Source organism: Bactrocera dorsalis, chromosome 1, assembly GCF_023373825.1.
Source record: "Bactrocera dorsalis isolate Fly_Bdor chromosome 1, ASM2337382v1, whole genome shotgun sequence".
Taxonomy (NCBI): Eukaryota; Metazoa; Arthropoda; class Insecta; order Diptera; family Tephritidae; genus Bactrocera; species Bactrocera dorsalis.
Window position 1 is genome coordinate 513,345 of NC_064303.1, and position 26,548 is coordinate 539,892.

The 26,548-nt window shown below is 35.9% G+C and overlaps 1 protein-coding gene across 4 annotated transcripts in view; it reads left to right on the plus strand.

Moving 5' to 3' along the window:
- LOC105232258 (uncharacterized) overlaps positions 1-26,548 on the plus strand; it is a 233,503-nt gene that overhangs the window by 120,181 nt on the left and 86,774 nt on the right. The window contains exons 1-2 of one of the 4 annotated variants that reach the window (XM_049446307.1): positions 1,858-2,034; positions 2,948-3,175. The exons of 2 other annotated variants lie outside the window; for them this stretch is intronic. The gene's annotated coding sequence lies outside the window, so the exon portion shown is untranslated. Of the gene's footprint in view, positions 1-1,857; positions 3,176-26,548 lie in introns of those variants that run through there. One more of the 4 variants, XM_011213894.4, reaches the window with a different exon arrangement.

Here is a 26,548-nt window from a genome sequence, read left to right on the forward strand (position 1 = left end):
ACCTCTCTCAAATGTTGGCCGGGACTATGACTCAAGTGGTCCATCCGTTGAGCCCAATTTGCGATGACTCGTTCGAGCATTTCGACTAGTAACTGGCGCATGACACGCGTGATGTTTTACTCCAAGACCTGAATCGATACGGAATTGTACGCATAGACTTTAGAATTTACATATTCCCACAAGAAAAAGTGTAAAGGTGTGATATCACACGATCTTGGTTGCTCTCCGAAGTGTTCCCTCAACAAATCCATCGAATGATGCGATGTGTGGGAAGTGGCGCCGTGTTAATGAAACCAAATGTCGTTGAGTTCACGAGCTTCAATTTCAGGTATCGTGGTTCAGGTTGACGGTTACGTCCTCACCGGATTTTCACCGAAAAAATCAGCTCCAGCGATAAGGCTCATTTCTGGGAATTGCTTCGCATATATGAAAAAGGACGTGAAGTGGGCTGAGCAACAACTTGAAAATGATTCGGATTTTCATCGAAAAATCATCTCCAGCGATCAGGCTCATTTCTGGGAATGGCTTCATTAATAAACAAAATATGTGTTATTGGTCAGATAGTAATCCACACGTACTCCATCAGTCACCATTGCATCCCGAACAAAATTACGGTTCGGTACGGTTTATAAACCGGTGACGTCATTAGTCCGTACTTCTTCCGTGATGATCCACACTTTACTGTGAATGGAAATCACTACAGGGCAATGATAACAGGATATATTTGGTGCGAATTGGATGATATGGACTTGGACACTATGTGGTTCCTAGGGGACGGTATCACACAATGAATGTCACAACCGATTTACCGAAATTGGCGAACGTTTTAATTCACGAAATGGCCCAGTCATTGGTCTCGGTTGTTCGTTTTGACTATTTCCCGTGGGGCTCCGCCAAATCTATGGTCAATGTCAACAATACGAATATCGAACGTGAGTTTGCAGTAGTATCGACCGATTTATGCTTTGAAAAGTTCTTCGAGTTTCATACATAATGGCATCGAATGTACTTTCACAGGAACAAAAAATGTTATTGATATCCCAAACGGTTTTTTTTTTAATTAAAAAATCTTTGTACTTATTGAAAACCCGTTACTCTTAAATTTTAATTAATACCCTTAGACCACATAATTAAGGATAGTTTTTAAATATTACCTTATCCAAAAGTCACTCGCTTCCTAAAGTAGCCTGTCGAATATGTGCTGCATGTAGACTTCTTTCTGGGCAAAAATACTGGGATTTTTCTTGGCGTCACTGTGGTGGAATGAAACGAATACATTTCAAAATTAATCAGCACTGCATTACCTCATATATGTATACATACATACATATTAATTAATAAATAAAATATTAATTCCGTTAAGGGTAATAAGACTTTTTTTGTTATTTTTTATATTTTCAAATTATCTTGTAGTATGAAATGCTCGTCGTGCTTGCATGCAATACAACAGTAGGTCTTTTGTAGAGAATATAATAAATGGCAACTCAGCACAACAGCTGAAAATACAGAGAATGCGCTTCCATGTTCTCTTCAAAACTCAGCACTGCGATAGGCAACGATGCTGATACATGAACCATGTAAATAACAGCTGTTTTCTGTGTCGTTGCTAAACTGCTGCTTTTCTCTGTACACGCGTGCACTCACTGCCGATAACATGCTTTCTTGGTGATTGCGCTCTCCATGGGCTGAACTAAAACGAAAGCTAAACGACAATAACAACACCCCCAATGGTTACCTTCGTGACTTTGCCTATTCTAACCAAGTTGTTGCTTTTGTTGGCGTTGATAACGAAGGCGCATAGCAAGCACATCGCCTGGCGCTTCGTTCGCCTACTCGTTTCGTACGTGTGCACTCTGTGTGGAGCCGATGCTGGGCAGCAGCTTCAGTTGCTTTGATGTTGTCAAAACGTAAGGACAATTTGTGAAGTGATAGAACGGGTGTACACGAATGCTTTACGCTGATTTTGTGTCGATACTAGTGTGCCAATTGCTGATAATGATGACGCAGTGGCGTTCGAGTTGTGATATTCGTTCGGTAAATAAGTATAAATATTGAAATAAGACGCAGTTTTTATATAAATAAATTAAATGTATGTATGTAAGTATGTGTCATAAAAAGCTGATGATGTTCAATTAAAACAAACACTCGTGTTAGCTAATCAACAACATTCGTGAAAGTCATACGGTTAAGTGTGTTCATGTTTGTGCACGTTTTGTTATGCAAATTAATTGACTGGTTCAACAAAAAAGTGTTGTAACAAAATAAAAGTACCAAATTAAAGTTCGTTCATTCGAGTGAAAACAGTCAGCAAAAGTTTCAGTAAATATTTCGTAAATGTCGGACATAAATCAAGCAAATCCAAAACCAACACGAGCGCAATTTGCGAACTTCAAATGTTTGTTTCATTGTTGAGGGTGTTTACCAAAAACACAAAAACACAAAAACAGTGACCTGAAGCGTTTGCCGTGATTTCGACAGCATTTCAACAGAATTTTCGTGCTGCTGTAGTTTCGGGTGTTCAAATGCTAACATTTCTAACTTATTACTACGCTTTGTGTTTATGCAGCAGCGCAGCAGGTCGTGTATGTGTGAAATTGCAATAATTCATAAATGCAACCGGGAATTGAGTTCGGCAAATTTTCAACTCAACGCTAGCTGGACTGAACTGAAATGAACTATACGAACTGCAGCGTTTTCCTCCTAATGCACAGTGGCCGGTTGCCTCAGTGCTCAAGTAACGTTGTCGGCAAATCGAATTAAACGCAAAAAATCAAAAGCAACAAACTTACCCGTTAGCAGTAGTAGTTACACTACAAATCATAAAGTGTACGAGTGTATTCAGTATTTCAAGTTTGAAATTTCATTACGAATGCTGCACCATTGCGCCCGCTGCCAGTGCATGGGCATGATGTTGCAAGTGCAAACAATTTCAAATTATATGTGGTAGTGTGCAAAGTAAAGTCAAATCCAAAACATAAATTACGAAACAAGAGAAAATTGTGTGTAGTGAAAATTTCGAAATTTAAAACAATTTTTATTGCGCAAATATACAAACAAAAATTACACTTTTTGTCACAGTTGCAACAACTTCAAAACCGCAGTCGAGCAGCGAAAACCAAACACAACAAGCATTGCTGCAGCTAAACATAAAAATGTATGATTTGTTATCCCAAAGGTAAATATTTACTGTAAATTGCTAACAAAATTGTGTTTGGTATCAAATATTTGATGTTTACAGGTGCGCCGGTAAACTTAACCTACATACATACATATAATTTCATTTTAACCTTTCCACAAATGTGTTAGGTGCTAGTATAGTCTCAATATCTTAGATTTCCAAACTGTCTTTAGAAAATTATCCAATAAGTTCGAGCTTTTGTTTATCCTTAACTCGGATGAAAAATTGTTTGGAAAATACATTTTCAGCATTCGTCGTAGTATGATTAACCAACATGTTTGTTCCAAGTACTCAGAAAAAGACGAACATATTTAAAAATCAGTTACCGTTATCATGTAATATTTAATGTTTTGGGTTCAATTGATATTCGTATTCGGGTGTTTACTAACCAGACATGGAGAAAACGACCCTAAGGGGCTATACCAGTGTGACACTTTTTATTTGCTTTTTCGATAGCTTATATCTCCACAAATATCCTGTGAAATCGGGAAGGTCGTATCTTGAATAGTTTTTGGATGGCAGCGTTCTAAAGAGCGACCGCTCGGAAGTGCAAATATATATGTATATGTAAGAGAAACGACATTTTTCAAAATTGCTGGCGTCATAACTGAAGTTGACCGATCGACTACAAACTAAAATGGAGTATTTTTGAATATATTTACTATACAATAACCTACGATCTTTTTGATTATTTGAAAATTGTCAATTTGGCATTAAAAAAACAACCATTTTAACTCATTATTTTTTTTTTCAAAATTATGCCATTTTGTTAATTTTTGATATTTTTTAAAGATAGTAGATCATTGCATTGGAAATATCTTTAAGTTTAATAAACACGTAAATTTTTTTTGTTTTAGCTACTCATTCGGCCGGAATCATGCCAGCAGTTGGGGCACTTTGTTTTGGCACCTCCGAAATTAGCCCATAACTCCTTTATTTTTCAACATTTTTGTAAAAAAAAAATTTTTTAATATAGTTGAAAATATACCTTATTACGTTCAAAGAAGTTCGAAATATTCAATCGCGTACTTTCTCTTAAAAAAATTCATGAAATTCAGCTAATTTTTCATGCGTCACGCCGGTATAGCCCCTTAATGGTGCGACTATGTAATAGGCTATCTCTGTTTAAGTTTCATCTCAGTTTTTTGAAATGCTTTGTGACTTGTGAATACTGGCCTAACAAATATGGAAGAATATTTCTAGGGTTTATTTTAAATAGCAAGAGCAGTTCAATTCGACAAAAAGTATATATTTTAATTTATTCGTAAAAATAAAAAAAGAAACAATTTAGAGGCTGAAATTCATTTAGTTTTCGCCCACGTCTATGTTTCGGTTAACTGATTTTAGTCGAACTAACTCGTTTCCATATATTTGCTCAAAACTAGTAAAAATATATGCAGGCGTTACACTTTTGTTCAATTATAACGAATTGTGATGTACCGTATTTCATTTTTCAAGTGCAAATTCAGTGATTTTTCAATTTCTAAGTTTTTCTATTGTGAAAACAATCTATTTATTCGTTGTGTGAAATATTTATACTGGCTTACATTATTAGATTAGCAGTTGTCGGTTTGCTTTTTTTTAACGAGAATTCAGTTAGTTTGCCAGTAGCACGAAAACGTGTTGAAATGGAAGGTATTCATAAAATGCATGCGCCCATACGCGGCGCACCACCTACCGCCACAAGCACCACCCCACCCCGCATAGCGCACAAAAACGCGTATTGAGCGGCATAGCTTGGTATTGGCTTTGTTTCCTATTTGCATGGATGGGGCCCACTCCATAAAGCAAAGGATGAAACAGAAAAGTAGAGTTCGTTGAAAACCACGAGCTGCATATTATTTGGGTCAAACCGAGGGTAGCTGACTTAAAAAAAGTTAACCTAATAGTGATGCATTTCTACAGCAGACTCATACAAACGCATATACTCGTATGTACGTGAATGTATGTATGTGTGCAGTAATATTATATTTCTATATATTTCTATACCTGCTTGCAGCAATCCAAGAGGCATACATACATACTCAATGATTTGTTATATTAATCAAATCTTGTTTTATGCAGAAATAAAATGGATCACAAAAATATATTAAAATACCGGTTTTGAAACATGGCGTAAATATAAAGATTTGTGAAACGTAAACATCAAATATAGTGTTATGTTTATATTTTTCTAATGGTTTAAAGATTCTATGAATGTTCGATTTTCACTTTAAAGGAGAGTGGGGAAACTGTGTTATACTATGAAATAATCACCTATCATGTGTAATCAAAGTTTTCAAATATTTTTTACATAGATCTCGAAAAATTTCACGTATTGCCGCAAACTATAACAGAGAGGTTATCGAAATCAAAAAAAATATATACTTTTATTTTCTGCTATATAAATAAATGAATATAATCTACGTTATTCCTGGGAAGAGACGTTGTATTATAGAATTGCCTCCTGCTATCACAAATATGAGTTAAAAGGAGTAGTTTTAGCTGGTTGAGTACCGATTTTTTACGTTTTTCGTATCTTACAAGATTGGTAATCAATTTCGAGATGTTTTCAGTTATGTATTCAACTGAAAATTGAAACGATAAGTGTTTTTGTTCTTTCATCTGAATTTAGTGAAAATAATCAGTGTATCAGCCTTGAAGGGAACTGTGTTGAATAAAAGAACGCCTTGAAAGTAATCTCTACCAGATTGTTTGCAAACGATAGTTCCAGTACTTGAAACCATTTTTATAATCACATTTTGGTGTAGTCTTCAGCTCCTTTTGCAAATTTAATTCTATTTCTCCGATCGACTAACAACGGGTTAAACGGATCGGCAATTTCAGTTTGGGGAACAAGAAAAAATCACCCGGATCCAAATCTGGTGAATACGATGGCTGATCGATGTTATTCATTGTATTTTTGGCTATAAATTTGAACAAAATCGTAGCTCGATGCTTTCATTATCACCGTGTAGTTAAGATCCATGAATTGTTCTTCCATAATGCCAGCCGTTTTCAACGGATCTTCTCACGGAAATGCCTCAATACGGCCAAATAGAACTCTCTACTCCTTGACCGTCTGTCTCTCCGGAACAAATGTGTGCACTAAACCACGAATATCGAAAAAAATGAGCATCACCTTTATTTTTGAGTGACTTTGGCGAGGTTTTTAGTTTCGTCTCGTTTTTTAGCTCCATTCCGATGTTTGTTGACTTGTTTGCATGTCAAACTCAAAAACCAATGTCTTATCGGCAGTTATGATGCTCTCCAAGATTGTGGCATCGGAATTCGCACGATCAAGCATGTCTCAAGAGACTTACGATACCCTTTTTGAAAAAAATTAGTACCCAAATAATACTATATACCCAAAATATCCACTAAAATCATTCAAACGGACTCGCGTGAGAGCTCTAGTCATCTCTTTAACTCTTGCCTGACAAATTTCAAGCACCAAATTCTTCATTGTTTTAATATTTTCATCAGTTAAAGTGGTCGAAGTGGTCATCCAGAACGAAGCATGTCTTCAAGATCTTTCGGCCGTCTTTGAAGGCCACTCATAGACTTGTGTTTTTGATAAAACTGAAACATTCGCAACAATTCCACTCACGAAATTGGGTTAGAAACACAAAATTTGGAAGAAAGTCTCTTCGATATTTTTATCCATTGTAAAAATCGCCACGCAAAATCGTGCAAAAAATTGCACTTAAAGTCGCACTTTCTCTACACGCCTTGCTGTATCGCATTTAACCTCAACATTTTTTAAAGAAATTATTGTGTTACATTATAGCTGACTTGACCACAAAATAATTTTACACTGAAGACATATTTACATAAACAAGTGAATGCCACGAGGCAAATGTCGCCAGTAAATACTTTTATGATACAAAAGCAGCGAGTCAAGGATTTCAGCAGTTTATGCGCGCATTCATGTAAAGCGAAGTTTTTGTCTGCGCGATTAAGTCGCTTGCTTTATAGAGAAATGCCCGCGTATATATTTACATAAAAGCCAAAAACCAGTCAAAGTAGTTTGTTTGTTAGTTATGTGCTTATCCTTCGTTATAATTTGTTTGCATAAACTTTGTTATGACTGTATTTTTATGGCCATTATTTATTACATTATGAAAAATTGGTAAAAATTACAAACACAAAAGTATAATGGCCTAAAGAACCATTTGCAAATTATATATTGATTTCTGATTAAATAACTATCTATCTAGGTAAACGCTTCGTATTTTTTTATTTCTTTATAACCTTGACGGGGTATATTAAGTTTGTGCGAAGTTTGTGAACCCTAAAGAAAATTTCAGAGGCACTGGATCAGCTTGACCATTCAAGTAAACCAGATCCGTCTGCCCGTTCGTCTGTATATTTACGAATTCGTCCTCCAATTTTTTAGATATCGCTGTAAAATTTTGCGCTCGCCTTCTGCACACCAAGAATGTGCTCGTTTCTCGGGACTGCTGATATCGGACAAGTGTACCATATACCAAAGCTGCCATACAAACTAAACGATCGGAATCATATGCTTGTATTGAAATCTTTATCATTTCCCGAGATATCTTCATAAAATTTAGCATAGGCTATTTTCTAAGCCAGTGATACAATATCTGAAGAAATTGTTCAGATCGAATCACTATAGCATATAGCTGCCATACCAACTGAACGTTCAATATTAAGCTTTTGTATGGATTTTTTTTGTGAAGGCTATTAATATTAAAACGTAGGTGATGCTGAGTTTAACGTTTTTTTTTTTTTGTTTTATTATTCCATTTCCCACATAACCAAGTAGAATTTATTTTCGTCCGCCTGACGCATTTATTCATCACAACAAATACGCATTTAAAGCACAATTTTTATGACTTTTTATCTGTTTACAGTGGACCTTTTTATTGGTCTGGCCATACAGTGCCTTTCTAAATTGAGCTTTTAGTAGCATTTTGACTTTTTATGACTAATGAAATGTACAGTTATTTTGCGCTTTCTAACTTAAATGTTACTCATACTTACAGAAGAATTACGTGCATGCGAATTTATTTATATATTTTATGTACAAATGCAGTACATGTGACTGCTAGTGATTACTGGTGGCTACTTATTAACATTCCAAGAGATCTAGGTACTGTACCATTTTTAGCATATGATACATATAACGGAGGCAAACTTTGAACCAAATTCGAATGGCTTAGAACGTATCGTTCTTTCCAATTGTGGAATAACATTTTTTAACACATATCCTCCCAACCACAAAATTTAGAGAAGAAATTCATATTCTTTCTAAAATTCAGGTTTTCTGTTAAAAAGTTTCCAGTTTTAAAGTTCAAAAATCGCACCACATTCACTGTCCGTTTAAACGTACATTGAGCCGTTGTGGCTTAACAACTACTGGGACCACTATAACACATTTTCATGTTTTCTACTGAAGTTCACTTATTTTCAATTAAATATGTGGCCAAATATTTGCCGTTAAGTAAAATCGTATCTGCGTCCACTCCGATTATCGATAGGCGCCTTAAGTACGCACAAATTGTTTCTCTGAGCACAAAGCGACAGACATTTCACCGCCATTGGTCGTGTTCCGCGATTAAAATCAAGGAAAAAGCACGAAATAAATAAAACAAAGAAGAGCAGGCAGAAGCAGCAAAAGCAATAAAGTGTCTTAAGTTCGCCCAAAATGCAAAGCAGAGCGTTGGAGGCAGGCGTTGCGGCGTTAAATGTGAATACAATATCGCCGCCGCACGACTAAGTGAATTTGCCGACAAGGTTTTACGCCTAAAACCATGCAAATTAAATTTAATGGAAATTTTATTTTCTTATTTTTTTTGCTTTGCCCTGACTTTTTCAAAAGTCCGGCAGTTTTACACATTTCGTTGCTTTTTTTATATTTTTATTTTATTAAGGGACGCTTTGCCCCTGCCAGTTTTATTTAGCTAATAAGGTTTGTCGGCCACATAAAAGATGTTGTAATAAGTATTATAATACAAAGCGAACGCGAAGGCGAAGGGCCGAGGATGAAATTCTGCGTTTTAATAGCTTTCACTTTGTAAAAAAAACTAGAGCTTTACTTGTTTTCGATCGATGGTTTGAAGGGGCGTGTAAGACAAAATTTGTAAGAGCTGTTTTTAACCAGTCTGGCAATATGAGACCGAGCGCAGTTACGATGGACAACTAATGCCTCGTAAGGAGTCGCAAATTCTAAGCGTTTTTCGGCAATTTGCTGGCTTCGATTTGAAGTGCTGTTGTCGACAGCGAGCATACAGAGCATTACCTTGGATATTTGTATTTGCGGTTGGTTAGATTTTACATATGATTTTTCGCTAAAATAAGTAGCATACATAGTAAGCTTACAAGAAATCAGAGTATTATAATAGAAACCACTCATATAGAAACAAAATTTGAGTTTTGGTTATAAAAGGGTTATATCTGCTGCGGAAACTGAAACGTTTATGCTACAAAGTAGTGAATTATTAGCAATAAAAAACACGATTTCGAGTTTTGATGATACGTTCTTTTGCATTTTAGATAACGATATATAAATTGTTCATCACCTGCCACAACATGATTTGAATAGGACTTCTTCAACGCCTTTTGACTTCAATTCAAATGGCACCCAATTTGGTTGCTTTTGAATATATCCGGCTGCTCTTAAACCCTTTGTATGTTAATAGCTGCTTTAGCAACTCCCAAAGATTCTGTGAGCTCATGGAGTAATGCTTCCAGTTCCTTTTATTGTTCAAACTTTTTTGGCCATTTAGGACGTTCTTCGTCTTGTAAGCCAAAATCACCACATTGGTGCAAGTATAGCATGTACTTATGAATGCAACACTTATACATAAGTTCTTCTATTCATAAAATCTGCGTATATTTCCAAGATTCCCAAGACCCAGCTACTTAAATATCCGTGCACTTGTACGCAATTGATTGTCACCACTATCGCTCGATATATGCACGTTTGTACATATGAATGTGTGCATGTGTAAAGAGGATTGAAAATTCTGTAGCATATGCATCTTACATTTTCAACGCCCTCTGCTGCTACTTTTCTCCAAACCGAGTGTGAACATGCATTAGATTGAACGCCTCAATTGACGCTCAGTCGTCTGTGAAATTTATGTTTAGCTAATGTTCAGGCATCAATGAGTAAATTTCTTTGCATCAAATGATTGTGTGTGTGTATGTAAATATGTATGCTATAACCTTCAGATAAATACTGCTTGAATACATATGTACATATGTGGTATGTAGATATGATTGGACTCCTACAGTGCGTTCCAAGATAGATGGATTGTAAGTAAGCAATGCCAAGCAATGTACTCCGTAGTAGAAAAGTGTAAAATACTTCCCTATTTATTTGTACTCCCACTTATAAATGCGCACGTCACAGCTATAAGCACATTTGTTGCCAACACTTGGCCACACTTGGTCGCACACAATTGATATTTTTCCTTCCTACTCCAAATGATCGCTCCACGCCCTTAACAGCACTACTTATGCTACAATTTTATAATAACTGTAAAGAGCAAGCGAGTGACGAGTTGGCATGTAGGTGTGTATGTAGATTTGTATGTTGCTCATATGTGGGTGTGCAGTTTTCTGCATATTACTGTAAAAGTGTTTTCGCTTTTGTTTTCTTGGAAAAGTTTTGTTGCTTTTACCCTTCCACTGACGAACCCACCGAGGGTTACTTTTCGATTTGTCTTCGTTTTTTTTCAACCAACTCGTTGTCATCACTTTTGCTATTGAGGAACTCAACTCTTTGCTTTGCCATTTCACTTCTTTATTTCTCTTCTTTAACCTCATTTTTGTTATACATGTGTATAATTTAAGGATTCACTGCGACTGCACAACTTTTTAAATGGTTGGGTTTTGCCAAGGTTAACTCAGACCTCAACTATCTTCTTCGGTTGATAAATTTGATAGTAATATGGTTTTAGTAATGTTTGCATAAATATACTTATATAATATACATAGATTATACGAAAACTTGTCTGGTTCAGCATCAATCAAAAGTTGACCATGACAACTAATCATTTTATATTGCGTTTGTCTTTCTCACACGTGCTTTGAGACTCACGAATAAAAACACGAAGAGAGGGCGATAAATTTTCTCCTGGAATCAGTTTAGGAACCAATTCATATTTAAATTTGACATTAGGGTGCAAAAATTCACGGTTTAAAAATACTATTTTAAGAAATTTCCGAAATTGCCATCTAGACGCCAAAATATTAAGCATTTCTCAAGCAAGAAAAAAAATTTTAAAAAGGGTCTGAAAAAAAAACTCGGATTGACCTTTGACAAAAAAAGTCCTAAAATGTCGTTGACTTGAAAAAACGGCTCCCTTTTTCGATATATTTTTATTTTTTTTTAAATAATAAGACGCTATAGAAAGATTAATAAACTTTTTTTGTTTATTTTTATTTTTTTAAATACTTGAAATTAAAAGTTTAAAAATGTTTATCAATTATCAAATTATTTAGTTAAGAAGAACTTAAGATATCATGTCAATCACCTCAAAACAAACATTTTCGACCATAAACTCCCATAAGTTACGTCAACGTTTTTTCATGTGCTTTTTATGAAAACATTTTTCTATTGCAAAAATGTTTTTATTGCAAAAATTATATCTTTAAAACAAAAGATAAAGTTTAAATACATATACATATATAATATAAATTAACCTTAACAGCTAGCACCACTGAGAATTGAATTCCAATTCTTCACCAACGCTGCATTTATATTAGGTGGCAGTAGTACCGTGTGGAAAAGCACTTTCACTAATTTTTCCTCACAATCACATTTCCATAGGGTACTCGAAACTAGTTGGAGAAAACCTTGAACAACTTCTTTTGTGCGACGACTACACTTCGTGCTGCGTAACAACATTTGAAAGCCTTCGTATACTACCGCAGTGCATGTATGTCGATGTGTTGGCGCCATTTCACACGTCACTGCACTTTGTCACCAGCAACGGCACGGCGTTGTGCGAGTATATGCGCTTCGGCTGACGACAAAAGCTGTAGAAAAATTTTGCACACACTTAAGCATGCAGCAATATTAACAACAAAAACATTAATCACATAGAATGCAACAGAGTACAGGCCGGATCACCATGCCGGCTACTGGCGGATCTAACCATAGAAAAGCGCTTACCTAAGTGCGTGTTGTGTGTGTGCGAGTATCGCAAGTTGCCAGCTACACACACTGGTGTCGTGTGTGTTAAGGCTCTATTTTGCTATTGTGTCGGTGGCTTTAGATTTCACAGGCGACATCAAGTAATTGTAAGCTCTAACGTAACCGGAGCTGACAGAAAGTATACAGTGCAACATAATGAACCTGCAGTGAGGTGAACTAGTTAAAAAGTACTCTGCAACTGGTTTGAGTTGCAAGCTCAACAAGTTAACTTATTTTTTGCGAAAACACTATATTTATTGCATAATAGCAAGGCGACGTCCTACGAGATATTAACTACCAGATTTTAGTCAAAAATATGCTAGTCGCCATTCGGTCTACTTCGCATGTGTTTTTTTCCTGCCTAGGCATCGCAGTTTTAAATGAGTGTTTTCGAACTAGTTTGTTTTCAGCCAATTCGTTTCTAGTCGTTAGCCTGTATTCTACACCACATAGTTCAATATTTTACCGCATGTATATAGCACATATAAAGGGTGATTTTTTAAGAGCTTGATAACTTTTTTAAAAAAAAAAACGCATAAAATTTGCAAAATCTCATCGGTTCTTTATTTGAAACGTTAGATTGGTTCATGACATTTACTTTTTGAAGATAATTTCATTTAAATGTTGACCGCGGCTGCGTCTTAGGTGGTCCATTCGGAAAGTCCAATTTTGGGCAACTTTTTCGAGCATTTCGGCCGGAATAGCCCGAATTTCTTCGGAAATGTTGTCTTCCAAAGCTGGAATAGTTGCTGGCTTATTTCAGTAGACTTTAGACTTGACGTAGCCCCACAAAAATTAGTCTAAAGGCGTTAAATCGCATGATCTTGGTGGCCAACTTACGGGTCCATTTCTTGAGATGAATTGTTGTCCGAAGTTTTCCCTCAAAATGGCCATAGAATCGCGAGCTGTGTGGCATGTAGCGCCATCTTGTTGAAACCACATGTCAACCAAGTTCAGTTCTTCCATTTTTGGCAACAAAAAGTTTGTTAGCATCGAACGATAGCGATCGCCATTCACCGTAACGTTGCGTCCAACAGCATCTTTGAAAAAATACGGTCCAATGATTCCACCAGCGTACAAACCACACCAAACAGTGCATTTTTCGGGATGCATGGGCAGTTCTTGAACGGCTTCTGGTTGCTCTTCACCCCAAATGCGGCAATTTTGCTTATTTACGTAGTCATTCAACCAGAAATGAGCCTCATCGCTGAACAAAATTTGTCGGACGTAAAGCGCGAAACACATTTCGAACCGAACACTGATTTTGGTAATAAAATTCAATGATTTGCAAGCGTTGCTCGTTAGTAAGTCTATTCCTGATGAAATGTCAAAGCATACTGAGCATCTTTCTCTTTGACACCATGTCTGAAATCCCACGTGATCTGTCAAATACTAATGCATGAAAATCCTAACCTCAAAAAAATCACCCGTTATTTGTGTATAGCCGTATACTGCATGGGTATGCGTAAATAAAAACCATCGTTATTCAATGTGGTTAGTGAGTGATTTACTTGGAAAATTGCAAAATTATAATATTAAATTTTCACTCACCATAAGAAAGCGTGAGTTTTCTCACTTAACACTTTTTGTTGCTTTCGTTTACTCAATAAATGTTGATGTAGTAGGTGTAGGAAGTGGTCGACATATGGTTTTCAGGTTTACATTATAATATACAAATTATTCATCTGGGAAGACTTTGTATAGCTTGATATGTGTCGAGCAATATCTTGATTCTAATATATAGAGAAATAATTGAATACATTCAATGCTTTATAAGTACCATATTATATTCGGTAAGAAACGCATGAATTTTAGGCATTTTTTAAACTAAGAAAAAAAAATAAAAATATTTTTACTATCCATTTTTTTATATAAAAACGACATTTTAATAATATAAAAGAAATATATACTAAATTTCAAAGGAATGGGTTCAGTAGAACTTGAGATATTATGCTTCAAAAAAAGTAATTTCCAGAAAAACGCGTTTAATGTTTAGGAGACAATTCTAGTGAACATGAACGCCACGTCACAAAATCGGCTGTATCTCCAAAAATAAGTAGAATTTTGAAAACTCCTTCCAAGGTCATGCTTTGAAAGTCTAAACTTTCAAAATATGCAAAAAAAAATCGATTTTTTCAAAATCCTAGACCAGAATACCCAACAAGAAAGCAATTAGCTTCTGTCACTGAAGAGATTCAATTATCTTAGAAAACACCCATACAATTATAAACATTATATTTTCAATACGAAAGTACTATATTATATTACTGTATTAATGAGGCCTCGAGTCACCACCGTTTTCTATAGCTTTCTTACTACAGGAAATGCATGCTTTCGCCCTAATATTCTGTTTCAATTGGTTTATTGATCGTATATTTTTTCAGCGCAGTTTCAACTTCATAGGTGCACAAACGTTTTCGATCAGGTTCCTAGCTGGTGATTGTGAGGACCAATTAAATAAGGCTATCTCGTTTAATTCCTTTAGTTGCTATACATGTGACTCCGATGTTTTGAGTCGTTATCCTCATATCCTCCCAATCCCGGCTTTTCAACCTGAAACACACACTGTTTATGTCAAAGATCCACGACGGACATGATTATTTTATCAAATCTTTGTTTTTGTAAGCATACCCAAACCTTACTTTTCCTTGGATGTTTCACTGATCGCTGCGGTAGCTTACCGCTTTTAGTGGACCAAGCAAGCTTAATTGTGGTCGTCAATCAAAACATAAACTTGTCTGTGTACACCACTTGGTTCCACTCGCAATTCGGCAAGTTGTCTCCATTTTTGTGCACCAATGTTGGACAAACAAAACAGACAGACAAAAATCACAGAGTTAATAACAGCGAAATTTACAGTGTGGACAACAACCCTTGTATTTTTATACCAGTTTCAACTTCATTTCAATTCGATTAAGAGTTAACGTAGTAAGATACTTTTTTTATTTTTTATTTTATATGGTAAATTGATCTAAATTAGCGCTTTAATCGAACAAAGGCTGTTTAATTGATCTATTACTTCCTGTGAAACAATACTATGAGACATCTTGAAGCCTTTTAGGTGGAAACAAAGAGAGACTACTTCAAAACATTTCATGAATACGGAACTTATTTCTTAAATATGTTTTTGCCACTAAGGCGTATAAATGGCTATTTTGGCATTTAAGTACTATCTGTAATTGGATTTAAGGTCTAAAGTGGCCATTAATTCAAGTTTTTTGAAAATCAAGATCTACCTCAATTTCAAGATATTTTATTCAAAAAAGCTGATTGCTTTCTTGTTGAACGTACTGTATAAATACACTTTCTTAAGTTCTTTTGCACTAAAGCGACTATATTATATCTCAATTTATACCAAATTTAATAGGACTTCCCATTACAACGGAAATTTTAATTAAACTTATCTCCCCAAATCAAAATCTGTTGATTCATCTATAGGGACATATTCAAGTATTGAAAGAACAAACGTGTTTTCCGGCAATTCTGTCTAGTGCCTCTATCTCTTAGGATAAACCTCAATATATTGTTACTGCGATTTTTGATAAAGGCAATTTTAACCTTGAGCTGTCGTGTTTCCGTATATATTTTGACTTCCCCAAATTAGGTACTTTTAAGGTTTACTGGAATTTCTAACATTTCTTCTCATCACCTTTTGTCTGAGGTAAATGATTATATTTCACATGTTTTTTTATTGAATTTTTGTTGCAAACCTGCCCGAATCCCTTTTAATCAGACTGGCTGGCCACTCAGCAAACGAGCTGCTTTGTCCGAAAATAACTCGCAATATAAACATACAAAAATACCCTGAGATGTCAACAACAGTCTCGGCTCACAACAGCGCTGCAATAAAAGCAAAATTGAAGGAGCGTGCTTAAGAAAGGAATTCCTTAAGCATGGCCATGTGTGTACGGTGTGTGAACACACAAGTACATACCTTGGATTGGCTACTTATGCGGTCATAAAAGTGCACTTATCCCTTGCGAAGTATGGGTTGTTGTAAACAATTTGAGGGAATTCAATGTGTGGTTGTATATATAAGAGAAATAGACTTAAAGCGCAACGGTTCAAGACACTCCCATGACCCACTTTTATCCCTAAAATATTTCTGTCCTTTCTCCATTTCCTGGTTGGTAGTCCTTAACAACAGCTCGGTTTGTAAAAATCAATCTCAAGTCGCTGGCACACTTTGAGTGAAGGAGCTCATTTGGAGCAAATCTACGATTAGTTGTCATGTACGGGCACTTATGCGGCAATATTTTGATTGTTCAATGCAAATATGTTTTTCCAAAATATATATACAGACATACATATCTGTATACGTTGTAAATATCCATATCTAGTGAAAACGCCGAAAAATGTATGTTTTTAGAGAATTTCTCTCATAATATTTTATTTATATTCTAATATTATTACTTAAATACGCTAAACAGAGTATATTAAGTTTCTACGAAGTTTGTAACAGTCGTAAGGAAATTTTTGGGCCAAAGTAAGTAGTTTAGCTATTCAGATGAACAGGCAGACGAGCAGACAGGTAAATAAAATAAATATACGTGAATCGGACTCCTTATTTGTGATATATCTACAGTTTTGCACAAGTCCTTTTTTCCGCAAGAAGCCGCTTATTTTTCGGAGCCGACTACAATTATACCTACCATTCAAACTGGCCTATCAAAATTAAGTTCTTATATGGAAAACTTTTTTGTTTGAAAATATATCTCCAAGAAATTTGTCATATGATAAGTACGGTTTTATAGCTTCAGTTCAGCATAAGTTGACTTATTTCTCGATTTTAATTCAGTTTCCGATACATTTTCGGTGCCTTTTAGTTATTTGAAAATCACGAACCACAAGTATTAGGCATAATTTCAATTTCATGCATTTTGAAATTAATCTTTCGTATTTGGTAAATATTTGAAAATATCCAAAGACTAATTACAGAATGTGCATAAAAATTGTCTTGGTCTAATTCTAAGCAAGTGTACGTAATTTTTTGTCTGTCAGCGCAAGTGTGCATATAATGAAAATTGAATACTGTCTATTTGGTATGAAAAATAAATATTTTATATATTATGGATGAGATAAGTATATAATAATATGCATGGTTTATAAATATGTTCAGATCAATATATTAGCGACTTTAGGGGGTTTTTATTGTGTTAGATTAAAAAATTCGCTTTTTAGTTGTGTGCGTATTGAAATAGATATATACATGCTTCAAGAATACACTTTGATATTTTTGATGATATCAAAATATTGGTAGGTAATTGTATGGACAACGATATACGGAATTTGTGAAAAATTTGTGGAAATTCCGCATCAAGTAATTTTTTCCGAGTAATCATTCATCATGTATAAAAATACAGCGAAAGCTCTATTAAATGAACACTGTATTAAGCGGACATCTTCATGTTTTTGCATTTATTCGTATATAAAATTTTCACTCTTTGAATATTTTATTACAAGTATATAAATAATAGTACATATAAAACTGTGGCCAGATCCACTAGTCTATAAATGTATTTAGAACTATAAACCTAGCGACAACACGATCAGCGTTATTATCTGTGACCACATGCATGCCGCAGAGTGTAGCTGCGTCTCACGGGAGCAACGGTACATCTACATCAAGAGTAAAGTGATTACGAGTTTTATTGTGCTCTGCGTTGTTGCTTGTAAATACTTGATTATTCCTGTTAACAATATTTTATTCAACTGTAATTCTACTTTGGTTTCATTCGGTTATAAACAGCGATTTTCGTGTTTATTTGCAACTTTGCTGCATTCACTTATTCACTTGGTACCACACATAGCGCACTTTCCAACGGATTTTGCATGTGAACTTGCCATACATGTCCGTATGTTAGCGGACGTACATTTTAGTATGTTGTTTCAATTTTAATTATTTTAATGAAAGTTTTAATTGCGTAACGGCAACGCGTTTGTAATGAGTTTCTTGTTATTGCCAACTCCGGGCTTCCCACTCCGCTGCCACGCCATGTAGCCAAATGTAGATGCATTGAAGGGCGGGCGAGTCTGAACGAGTCTGCACACTCACAAGCTCGTTGCCGGCGATTGCTCTTGGCCATTAACAGGCGAATGTGTCGGTGCAGTGTGTAGTTAACGGTTGCGTGGTTCCGGCACTAGTTAAATTAGCGTTACAATGCCCGGGTGTGTGGCACACGCGCCGCGCTTGATGTTGGCTTAGTAGCTGGCGCTCACTTTATAACAATTTAAGTGACAGCGCATAAATTAACAGCGGCTTTTACGCATTTACAGAAATTCATTCTTATTACACTCATTTCACAATACAAACGGCCTATCCAAACTGGCCGTCAAATCGAAATTGTATCACAGCCGAAGTCGCTAACGAGTGCGCGAAACGGCGGCAACTCCATTCTAATGAAGTGCTGAGCATACGCGCTTACAATTCATCTTGCGCCGCTCTTTGCTGTTTTGCGAAATTTAATTAATTTCCTTTGTTGTGCAACCAGCTAAGTGTGTGAAACTACTTGCGTCAAATGCAAGGTTTCCAGGTTGCATTTTAGACACACAGCGGCGTCGTAGCTACCTCCGGATGCAATAAAACAAAGCTTTTAATTAAACGACATGAAAAACAAATACAATGCCGACAAAAGGCACATATTTTTCGTACAATTAGTAGGTTGCTAAAACACAAATAAATTAGACCTTGAGCTGCATCGGCAAACTGTTCTAATCCGTTGGTAGGACACGCGCCGGCATTTCCGCACGCAGCAAAAGAGGAAATCCACATCGTTTAAATAATTTAACTACAAATTTAAAAGTCATTAATTCATTAATGTTAATTAATGCAAACTGGCAGCACTGCTTAAACGCAATTGCTAATTAGTTACACGTAATGTTTCCTTTGCCAAATTGGCTTCGTAGCGCACGGCAAGTGGCCGCCGCTGCAGGAGACGGAAAATGAAGGCACAAGGTCATCAAGTTGGCGCAACTGCAGGTTGACTAATTTGCTAAAATTGGTGAGAATTAGCAGCCATGAGTAAAAAGAATAGACATTGAAGATGGAGGTGCATCATTTTCTTTTTACTTTAAATGAAGAGGTGAAAAAGCCAAACCAAAAAGTCAATAAGAAGAGTTAGTCGAAAATTGAGTTAAGTGTGAGATCTAGTGTGACAGCTTCAAAAGTTAATTTAAAAAAAATCTAATATGCATTAATTGGTTTTTAATGCTAGATTTATACATATTTATGTTATTTAAAGAGAATATTTTGAAAAAAAAAATAAAATGTTTTGAGTTACATGCATTCTTCAATGGCAAAGCAAAATAAAATAAAGCCAACATTTCCCCAAATTTCATTCAAATATCTCACGGATTCACTAATATTTTCGGCAAAAAAGCAATACCCCCTGGGGTCCACATATTCGGTATATGGAGACTTGAACAGTTATGGTACGATCTTGATGATTTTTAAACTCGAGATGGCATACCTCAAAGACTCTATTTGTGGAAAGTTGTTTCCAAATTTATTCATTGGTGTTTGATTTGTGTACCGGAAAATGAAATAATAATATGGAAATTAAAGTTGTGTTATATTTATGTAAGCGTAGTTGTGGTCCGATTGTAGTCGAAAAATACTTTTCGTATTTCTAATCACACCCTAACTTATTTTTTTATATTTATAATAATAAATAAACAAATATATACCATTTTGGTCGACCACTTTTTGCTATTTTTCCACTAGAGATGTTATTAAAAAAAAACTTGCATCAATGTAAATTAAAATTTCCAGAACGGAAGCATGGGAACCCTTATTATGCTACACGAACTGATACAACATCGTCTCCGTAAACTTCACCAATTTCATTGGTGGCTTGCGTGGCATTCTTCACTGGAGACATGTATACGACTGCAAGGACATCTATTGACAAAATACGAAAAGTCTTTTTCGACTATCCGATATAAGACAATTATAATTAATTTTCAGCCATTTTCACACTGTCGATAAGAGTTTTATAATATTTGAGTTGGAATAATTTGGTAGCCTAAGTTGTTTAAGAGATAAATACATTAAACTTTATAGAGGGCGGGCCCTTTTGGTTATGACATTATATAGGTTTTTGATTATTGGCATCTTGTGGGGGTGGCATGGTCCGATTATGGCCATCTATGAACTCGTTCAAAAAGCGCATGTTCCAAGTTTCGTTGAGATATTTTAATTTTTACTCAAGTTGTCGACCACCGACGGGCAGAGAGACAGTCACTCGGATTTCAGCTTGTCTCGCCGTACTGATCTTTTATATATACATGTATCTATCTCGCTTTAGGTGATACGTACAACGGTTAAGTGAACAAAACTATATACCACTGTACTCTGTATGTTGCAGGAATATAAATAAGTACATTCTATAGTTAGACTAGTTCTAATACTACTAACTACTCTTTAATGAGTCACTTTATTCCAAATAAAGTAGGTATTTTAAAACCGAACAGTGCAGTACTTAACCTTTCAAAATTATGTAACCAAAATCAAGTCATATCTTCGGCGGCCAACAATATCTAAAAAGTGTAGCGAACCTACTGCACCAATAAACCGCAAATTGCAACTGTGAGTAGACGAAGTGCAACCGCAAGGAGACAAAAAACTGTGCACATATGCAAAGCTCACATACATACACACAAATGTCTGTGAACACATCTTCGCTATACTTGCCACATTATCGGCAGCTATTTATCTTTATACTGCTGCATGCTAGACGAGCTGCCTGTATGTGTGTATGTGTATTTAATAAGTGCTGCACTTAGTGTAAACGCAATGGCATGGAAGATTGGCAACAGCAACACATATTGTGGCAAGCAGGAAGCCGCTCGGCTGGGCGAGAAAAGATCAGATGCAGTGAAAAGGCAGATTGCTGTCTGACTGTGGTGGCATCCTTCGAAGTGTCTTCCAATGTATGCTTGGTGCAGCAAAGCGTTAATTTCGCTCTTTATTGTGTTATAGAGTGTATCTCTATATATACATATGTATACGTGCATACAAATATAAATATTGTTGTTTACTGCTGTTTGGAGTCTGCACGAGGCAGTGCCAACTATCTAGCTCCAACTGCACTTTATCTGAGCATTTTTTTGTTATTGCGAGCGCTTTTTGCTTTGGTCCTCGCATTCTGCCGCTGCAACTTCAATATTACGGTCACTCTTTGTGGTCAGCGTTGATGTGTTGACATTGCCGCTTTTTTCTCTCGCTCAACTGCAATACAGCCGATGAATAAAGTAGCAAATGATATGAGAATAGGCAATAAAACGGTAAATGTGCGATAAACAAATGTTATCTCGTTTGAGATGCTGATAGTTCGAATTGATTTGAACCGAATGGCCTGTGGATGTTCAGTGGTTTTTGGAGAGGACTGTTGAAAAATCGATTTTAAGTTTCATAAATTCTTGTTAAAACAGTTGACGCATATATTCGAAAAAACTTTAATTAATATTCTGGTTACTTATGTCGTTATAAGCTCTTTAAGTGGGTAGCTGGGATGGTTAGCATTTAGCTTCAAAGTGAAGCAACAAAGAGTAAGACTTCATTATTTTAAAATTCCTATTATAATCTTCCAAATCTATGTCGTCCCACTAAAAGTAGTCCAATACATTTGTGCTAATGTTTTTTCAAATAATCTAAACAGTTGTTAAATTTAAGGGGATCCTCTTATATAATTGTGCAAAAAGCACCTAATATTTGATTTTTTTTTTTTTTTGAAGAAGTGAACTGAAAACTTGAAAACCGACCTCATCTGCGGGCAGAAAATCAAACGAATCCTAACGATAACATTTCGTAGAGGCGCCCCAACCAAAGAACATGAAGAAATTCGTTATAGAAACAAAATGGCGGCCACTTGAAAATAAAGTATCGTTTTTTCGCATGATTTTTACACTTTTACCTGTTGTAAAGCATCGTTCATGAACAAAATATTGCGATTTTGTAGGTTACAGCGCCGGAGATTTTTGTCTTCCTTTAGGCGGGCAAAACGCGAAGATAATTGGTTGAATTGTTCAGAAACGAAAATGTCCGCAGATTCGAAAAATCTTGTTTCGAGGAAATGCGTGTCAAAGTTTCAAAGCGTCCGTAAATGCTTAGAACATAGGTCCATTCAAAGTCGTGTTGCGACGGAACTAATTCACGGATCGAAAAAACATTTTACCAACATATTCTAGACAATTGAAGCTTTCGATTTGTACAATAAAAAAAGATCGATTTTTTAAAGAAGTCTTAAAGAGGATCACGGCTACAGAATCTTTGCAAATATGTGAAATATGTTTTGTGTAGTCTACTTCATTACGAATACAAGTATGTATGAAACAGTGCCTGAAAATCGTCGCCTTGTCATCAGAGTGGTAGCAAAGGATTTCAACATCTTTTGTGGACAGACCAAATTAATTTTCGACTTTCGCATTTTGAACTATGCTCATATGAACAGATCTTAATCTTTTGCCAAATACATTAGAGATCGCAAATGAGATGCTTGACAACGTAGCCGAAGATACTACATTCATCCAACGCATCATGACTGGTGACAAAACACGGGTTAAGGAATTTTATGTAGAAAATTCTCAACAGTCTAGAGAATGAGTCTCCAAAACTGAAATCAAAAAATACAAAAAAAAATTGAAGGAAGGCATCAAATACCATCCCAACCGAGGCTTATAACAAGTGTACGATAAATTAATTTAAGCTTTAGTCTTTCTTTTTTGGCTTAGGAGTCAAAGATTTGTAATAAAATATGTGATAATATAGTTTTTTTTTTATGTCCAGTCAGTCAAATTTTATCAGATGGTATATGAAGCTAACAACTTTTAATATTCATCACTTCTTCGATGCTAATGACAATGCCAAAAATATTTATACCCTTAACAGAGAATACGTACATTAAATTTGCCACGATATTAGACCATTGTAGCATATAGCTGCCATACAAATTGAATAATCTGAATCAAGTGCTTGTACGGAGAACTTGTTCAGTTGATGATATGTCTCCAAGTAATGTGGCATGTGTTATTGTCCAAATTAATAATGCAATATCTGCAGAAAAAGTTCAGTTTAGATCATTATAGAACATAACAAAACATACAAGCTCACTTACTAAAGTTTTTGTAGGGAACCTTTTTTTATTTGTAGCGGGTATTATAGTTTCGGTGCAACCGAAGTTAACGCTTTTTATTTTGAAATAGTTTATATGAACCTATTTCACTTTCGCCTAATGCCGTAACACACTCCTATAAATAGTTCACATCAGCTTATAAATCGACTGCTGTAAATGCTAATCCACAGAATGGCTAGTAAATCACAACCATATCTTAGTTTTATTACCCACCGCGATATTTCAAACACACAATTCCCACACCAATTTTGTTTTGCGCGAATATCCTAAGTTCATAACTAAAACTATATATTCTATATAACTATCTCCGGACAGTTTAGGCAACTGTTTCAGCATTTTTTCTTCTTTAAGACGCTGCCTTGTAGTAGTTGAGTATAAATTAACGCTTACAAAGATTCTATGCTACGTACCATGAATGTATATAAATATGTATGTATGCAAGTGTAAATAAATCTTTATGCCGCTGGCGAGAATTGTAAATAAGGAAAAATGCTGGTGTAAAGAGAAGTCTTAACAGAAAGAAATAGTAGCAAGACTACGAGCAACTTAAATCCTCATTTTAATTATATTTCCACTGTAGCCATTTAAATCACACTTACACATTTACACTTCGCTAGGCGCGCAACCACACACCCAATAACTACATGTGCTAAGCAATAGTTTGCCTGTCTTTGTGCTGGGCCATTTTAGCGGCGCACAGCCCAGTGGCCCTCGAGCGCCTTCAGCGACAAAATACACAAACTGCCAGCAGCAGACAACGCATTACGCTCTTCCAAAGCTGTGTGCGTGTGTATACAGCGCCTGTAAGTATGTTTGAGTTTGTCACACACACACAGGCGCACTTATATGGCGGGTGTTTGTAGATTCGGGCGCTTATTTTCGTCCATATTTACACTCACTTTGTTGACGGTTTTAAACACATTTAGCCCGTTCGTTCGCCACGCTGGCGCAGCAAGCAAAAGTAAGCAAGAAAATAAGTAGCAAAATGAAAGCATAAAACCCCATTGTGGCGACACGAATGTGCATTACCCAAAAATGTTCAAGCAGCAAATAACGGTTGGCGCTTCGATAGCTACCCACCGCGCCGCCACGCCGCCATAGGTGGCTTGTAGTTGCCAAATTTGGCATTAAGATGACTGCCAAAACAAGCAAACAATAAAAAATTTGTGTTGAAACTAAAACCAAAAAGCAGAAAAGTGTTGCAAAAAGCACGGCAAAAGAAGAAATTACATTGCGAGCAAGACTACTTTGGCCATTGGCAGCGGCATCCTGCATGTGTAGTCCAATGCACACAATAACACGAACTTACATAGAGCTGGAGTGTTTGTGGCGTGTGCATGTGTGTGTGTGTGTTGGTAAATGAGTATATAAATGCGCACTCATTAAGCGCAGCGTGAACTAACAAACAAACAATTGACAATGAGTAGACAAATGAGCGCTCGGAAACTACAAACCCACTAAAATTAGTGATAAAAAATGAATAAGAAAGCCGAAAAATTGTATGCGACCGGAAGCGCGGATATCGTGGAGCGTGGCAAATGGATGTACAAATGTCTCAGAAAACTTTTCCGTTCAGCCCTAGCTGCCTTCCCCACTGAGCGGATCTACTTTCGTAGATGTAGGTACACACGCACGTTTGTGAGTTTTAAATACTCCGGGGCAAAAGTGGAGTCGTGGTGCATTGCTCTGCGGCCCTACCACTGCCTATTTAGCCTAATGAGCGCTAAACTGTAGCTGAGGAAAACAGTAACAACAGTAGATAAATGTTGCAATATGGCTGAGAACCGACGGATAGGCAAACATAGCAATTACAAAGTTGGCACATTCCCTCCACTCGCTGCCAAAAATCTTTAAAATCTTTAAAATAACAAAATTTCAACTTATTAAAGTATGAGATGCAAAACGAAGTCTCCATACTTTTTGAAGTAATGCTCAACTGCAGGAGAGACTAACAATCCCTACATTTGATCATGAATTGTTTAATACTACAAATGGCGTTTTATGCCTAGATTACACACTAGATCCAGTTTTTAAATACACATCGTTTTAAGTTTTTCTTCAGTTCCAGGTAATAATTGAGTCTCTCTCTTATATAACTGGTTTTTACGGTTTTTTTTTTGTTGCTCAAAGCATTTCTATTGCAAAGATATTTGTCATGGCAGCGGCTCTCGACAATACTTTTGCGTTTAAGCGTGAAATTTAAAATTGATTTCTTTAGCCCAGAGCTGGAGAGCGTTTTTCGACGTGGGCGTATGAGCAATATTGGTTGTGCACATGCACATACGGACCTACATATATACAATATTACAATATGTGTATATGCGTGTGTGTATTGTTGTATTCGCTTACTTAGAGGCGCTGCTGTTGTTAGAAGAAAAAAACTCAGACAATAAAAGCAACTGTCAAAATATAATCAGAAGCAATATCCGGCGTGCCTTCTCTTAGGGATGAGTGAAATGAAAAATGATAAAAATTCCAGCCCCGGGCATTTTTTGCTCGCATAGAACGATAAACAAAATTAAAATTTCACTGCCACCGCAATGAAATTGTTTTAAGGTGCGACAGATATTTTGTGGAGTTCCAATACCGACTCTCCGATGTCGATAATCGTGGCACGTCACAGAAGTTAGTATTAAATTTCGGAAAAAAATAATAGTTTTCCGAGGGGGCTTAGTTTTCAAGCTACATGAAAGACCCGCTCATTAACCTCGTATAAAGTCTTTATTTGGGTCAATACATTTATTAGTGTTATTATCTGAACTATTGTCTTTAGTTGAGTCTCCAATATGAACCTACTTTAGTATTTTTTTCCTGTATATAATTTATAGAATTTGTATAATTTTGTAGGAAACACTAATATTTACGATTTTAATATTACGATTTTATAATGATACTAACACAGAAGAGACTTCATAGACAGATAATTTATAATTCAGTCACTTTCAGGAGTAAAAAAAAAGAAAATCTTCACTTTCTTATAGGTATGGAAAATCGGTAAATACCAGGTTGTTCAATAAGTCTTGTCGTTTGATAAGAAAAACACAATTTTGTGATTCACAGTACACTTTATTATTCAGTATAATCTCC